The sequence below is a fragment of the Centruroides sculpturatus genome, unplaced genomic scaffold (assembly GCF_000671375.1).
Source record: "Centruroides sculpturatus isolate CEXI.00-Female unplaced genomic scaffold, Cexi_2.0 scaffold97, whole genome shotgun sequence".
Lineage (NCBI taxonomy): Eukaryota > Metazoa > Arthropoda > Arachnida > Scorpiones > Buthidae > Centruroides > Centruroides sculpturatus.
Window position 1 is genome coordinate 367,865 of NW_019384412.1, and position 6,000 is coordinate 373,864.

Sequence of the window (6,000 nt, forward strand, 5' to 3'; positions counted from 1 at the left end):
GGTGCCTAATATCGGTGAACACATTTTCTTAAAAATACCGATAAGTTAGCTTAGATTTCATCTCCATTTATAATGACTGTTCGTGTTGTTTTCCAGGATGCTTATGGAGTAATGAATCTATTTTAAAGTGATGAATATTAATAATTATTTAATAAATTATTCGTTTATATGTTCACAGAAAGCAATAAGAAATCGGAGTTAGTATCGAAGTGCCTACAATTACTGTCAATCAGCGTTTTATATGATTACTGAATCTGTTTGTTTTCGACTCATGCTTTTACTGTCAGGTAAATATGAAAATATTGAAGTTGATATACAAAGATAATTTGGGTGAGAGCAGACAGGGCAACGTAATGGCTGAGCCCTCTCAGCTTACTCGGCAGTGCCTGTATGCAGTATATATGTTATTGTGAATGACCGATATCTGGCGAATGTCAACATTCTCTGGCGAATGTCAGCATTCACACAGTCTTTTCGTGTATGTACGAAATATTTACTAAATTCATTATTTCTCACTTACACCGGCAAATGTGGACATTTAGCATGCATTGATGGTGGGTGAATGTTGAATAAAAATATTTTTATTACTTTAAGACAAAAATGCAACATTTTAATATGTGAAAATAGGAGAAAGCTTAAGTAACAGCACATTTAAATAAACTGTTGAACCCTAAAACGAACAGTACATTCTTAATCATTAAAGAAAATAATACAATAATAAACTTACACATAAATTATGTGATTAACGTTATACAATGTTATTTATTGCAACAACTTAAACTGTTATGGCACTTTGAATTGCACAAGAGTCCCTTGCTTTTACAACTGCATTTATTCGTGGAACACTTCTTTTTGCAATGACAGCGTGTATAGCCTTGTCATCCACTTTTCGAATTAGCAGCAGCTACTTCTCTCAGCGATATTTCTTGAGAAGAAATCTCATCTATGGAAAGTAACTTTTCTTTACAAATTACGAACTGATTACGTTATTACGTGATTACGAACTGATCTGTTAATGGTGTCTTTTATTCAGATATCGCCGACGCCTTACCGACGACCCCTCTCATCCTCTGCCACTCGACCTGACAAACCGATCCCCACCTCACGGGATCAAAAGACCTTGTCCTACCTCCGGCTACCCACAAAGGATTTGGCGACAGACTGTCGCCTCTGTCGACATCGGCTTCTCGGGTATCGTTCCGACCTCCACCAAAGCTTATCTGTGCTTGTCGACATACACCGGCGATTGTTCGAATGTATAATAATATAACCAAATATTCGGACTTTCACCGACGTATTTTGTATGTGTCGACATTCACCGGAGAATATCGACATTCTCTAATTTCGGTCTTTCACAGTAACATATATAATTCAGGAAATCTTCGTCAATTTGAACTCGGATAATTCGAAATCCCTTTAGTTCGTAACTGTAACTTTTGTTCCAGTCTGGGATATAGAGATTTACAGGTTAATGCCCATCTTCAGTCCTATTTTGTTAAATATATCGGCAAAAATTATGTAAGAAATTACAGAATGTATTAAATTATATTTAACATACGCATACAAAGTTTTCTCAAAAAATACAATTACTTAAAAGTTATTATAGTGACAGCTGTAATAACTAATTATTAAAACTTTGGGTAAAATACAGTGAATTAAAATAGGGTTGGTGACAGTGGAATAACCTCTTAAAATGGACTCTTCTATTTTGGTAGTAAAGGCTGACAGATCTCACTGATGACGATGCCAGCGTTTAAATATATTCTGTGAATTTCGTTAATTTTAATAATTTAAAGTGTTTAAAAGTTTTCTTTTAATAACATTTTTTTTCTTTTTTTAAGAATTTTGATGATGTCAAGTGATATCTCGCAGCCAGCGTGATTGCAGCGTGTGGCAACTGTTCCTGTCACACGAGGAACACAACCATTCAGACTTTGATGGACTCCCGACCTGCGTAACAAAGGACGAGACCTTCTTCTTCCTCTTGCTGATTGGATTTACCATCATGCTTCATCCTGTCATGCAGAAACACTTCTGGACCGCTTAAAGACAGAGACAGACAACTGAACCGTTTTCTATACACCCGGCACCTGACTGATTCTCCGGCGTGCCCCCACTGCAAAGATGAAAAGGACTCTTAAAGTCCGCATCATAATATCGCGGGACAGTTGCTTCCCATTCAAGTCGAATCGGTTCAACTATGTATATGCAGTTTTTCCCATTGTTTCTCAAATTATAAAACTACTGCTAGCAGCGAAATTCACTTTTCTTCTTTATTCTCTCAGGAAATTGTTTCAGAATATTTTTTTTGTGCAGTAAAATACTCACCAAGCATTCAATTAATCAAGCATTTCGAAAACTGCCGATAAGAAGGCAGCCATCTTTAAGCACTGTAGAGCCGTTCTGTCCTAAAAGTTTAACACGTTGATGAATTGGTTCCGTAGATCCGGAACAAACGTCTCATTGGTTTCTGTGTTTCTGATGTAAAATTGTTATCCTATTGACTATTGGATTGCAATACTCTTCCAGCACAACAGAAAGATTCTGTGAGTGTACTATTCAGCACACGAATTTGCTATCACACAACACACAAAAAATAATTTGTGATGTGTGATAGCAAATTAAAAAAAAAAAATGCAAGCAACAAACATTTTATTTGTACAAGGTACTCGTACCATACAAAGACAGCGATGTAGGGACACTACACAATAGGGTTTCCATACTAAAGGAGCAAAAGTCGAACATGATGAATAGTATGTCTAAATGTTTCTCACATGCAGTGTAATACTGTCTTTCGAAATTTCAAATTTGCAACATATCTTTTATAAACCACACCTTTTAATAAATGTCTTCACAAATAAAACTGCTTTTCTGTCTCTTGCAGTACCAAAAATGACTTATAAATGAGTTTTCGTACTAATTTTTAATTTTTTTTACAAATGTCTTCTGTGTTCTGAAATGTCACTATACCAAATTTGGACTGTTAAATACTTCTATAGATAGCATTAAATAGGGTAATTTAATTATGACTACCAAGTATTTCAACCAGTCACAATACCTTGCTGCAATTTTGAATCATATCTTTTAACATTTATTCAATTTAAAATATATGCTTTCGACCTCAGATTAGCAGTGTCTTGCCCATGTACTGTACATAATACTTCTCCTGGTAGCGAGCCTCTGTACGTTATATTTTTCCTGTTAGCAATAGAGTCATGCGGTCATCAATGTAACTCGTTTACAGGGAAAATTTTTTGAATTAAAATAACGCGACTTCCAGTTTATACCAAACTGGATTAACGAATATCTGAAGACACCCTAACCCTTTTTTCGTACAGTTTTAGTTTATAGGCCGCGGTGTTCACCTAGATTTTCGTACTTTTCCTTGGAGTGACACTCCGAGTAACGTATATTTTTTACCATGGACATGAGAAGAGCATCTGACACCAGGAGAAAACTTAAAAATGGCGCTTTTTGGATAAGTCTGTTACAAATTTAAAAATAATAAAAGACATTTTATTAAAATATAATGCATATTATATTTCATAATATAAGTTTTCGTACTCGTATGTGATAGTTTTCTACAAATTCATTATAATAGTTCACCCACGTAATAATTATGAAATTTTATCGCCCATCAACTCGGCGCCCTGGGCACGTGTTACTTCAGCCCCCTGCCTATTTACGACCCTGTTCTTTACATAATGCTTTCTTGTTATTTCTTTTCTGTTTCGAATAAATCACATTTGTCTTTTTATTTTTTAGTATTGTCTTATAATTCCAACAATCCCTATTAATTCCAGTAATACTTCATTCTCGAAATTGGAAAAATTCGTAAGTCGACGTGTGTTTCTTTCGATTTGTGCTATCGCCATTTTCTATACATTATATTATAACGAGTAAAATTGTCATTAAGTCCGATCCTACTGGAGATACACACGATCCTCTTTATCTCCCCCACCCCCTCGACCTTTAACCACCAAAATTTAATAGCATCAACCACACTAACACACAAACCTGCCTGCAAAATATCAGAAATTTTCGACAAAAAGCACAGGAGTTAAGATTCAAAGAGGGTGAACAAAAATATGTTGATGCAATCTTTCTCTGTTAATAAGGAATTAATTTCTTAATCTATAGTAATTTATTCTTTGTAATGTAAGATTAAATTTGGTTTTAATTTGATATTTATTCCAAGAATTTTTAGTGTTTAAATCATTAACATATAAATCTAACAGCGCGCTCCAGCAAACTGGAAATGCCGCCATTATTTATCTCTCGCTTCGAAGATTTCAAGTACTCATCTATGCACAGCTATTAATATGGTCTAGAGTAAGCATAGTCTTTGTATGTTGTGAGGATTAAACTTTTTCTAGTTAATTCACGAAACATTGCTGGTGTTTACTTTTCTGGCTGTTATATATAACAGAGGGAAAGTGTTGCAATCTGTCAAAAAATGCCCCTCCCCCAATATTTTTATATTTTTGGACTCAAAGGACTTGAAATGTCGAGAAATGCAAAAAATTTGAATGTAATTTCTGCATGTATGGATGTCAGAATGTGTATGTGGGGGGGGTACGATTTTGTTCGTCTTATTTGAAGCTTAATAACTCCTGTGCTTTTCTTCGAAAATTTCTGAAAGTTTGCAGGGAGGTTTGTTTATTAGGGGAATTATTTATATTAAATTTTGATGATTAAAGGTCGAGGGGTGGGGAGATAAAAGAAGTTGTGTATATCTCCAATAAAGTTGGACTTAATGACGATTTTACTGGTTATTAGCATTTACAATTTCTATAAAACTCATCCCCTACCCTCAAAATTAAGATTTTTGCCATTTTAAAATAGTTAAAAATACATAAACTTTTAAAAATAAAATATCATAACAGATGACGCCGCCAAATGTTGCCAGAAAAGTTAAGCAACTCGTTTCTGGATTTTTCTTTTTAGCTCTCTCGAGATAAAACAATTGTATTGCGTGACTTTCATATACACATTTTGAAACTCATTACGTTCAAAACGTTGTGTTTTAACTGTATAGAATTAACTAAATACCAATTTTACAAATATAAATTATAATATTTTAATTTACTGTATATGAATTAATTAATTATAAAATAAATCTAAACGGTCGTATGTTATAAATTCATAATTTACTGTTTAAATTTTTCTACTTAAAAGAAAAAAAACTATTGCACTCAACACTGCGGAATTAAATTTGTTTTTGCTTAGCATTCTTACCATTGGATATCTGATGATCTTTCTACCCGTGGGTACTTATATCATTTTACAAGCCTATTATGGATTTAAGTAGGCCCACAAAGGAGTGGCTGGGTGACGAGGATGGAACTCAGCAAATACCGTAAAATTTCTAAAGGGAACACGTGTGGATTCGATCCCGGGCACCCCACAGTGGGGCCAAATCCCAAAAAGCTGGGCAAAAGTTAAAAGCGTTATCAATTTGGCTGAAAGTCAGTATTCGAGGGTTTTCGGGATCGCTGATTACGAATCCGAAGTCAAAATTTGAAATAAAAACAAAATGGCTGATTTAACACGAACCACTTTTATAGAAAAAGTACAAAATAAATCCATATATTGTTTAATACGATAAAACATACAATCAGTTGATTAAAAGTTCATGCATCGTCATCCAAAGAATAATTTGATTCACAATCAGATGATTCAACTTTGAAATCGTTGGAGCTTCCCGTACTTGCTGGTATACGTGGCGCAATTAACAATAAAACTGCTTCTGGAAGCAACGACTTTGAGTTTTTTCGAGGTAATTCGCACAAACTCGAAATAAACGGATCGGATATTAATAATAGGCGTAAAATAATGTCTTCCATTGTTTTCACTCGGGAACTTTTCTTGCAAAATCTTCTCGAAACTTTTTAATGTATTTATTAGTAGACTCTTGAGCGTCTTCAGACATCTGCCCTATCGGCAATACCGATGAATTTATCACTTCTGCACCATGAATCAATATCTTATGTGCCGAAG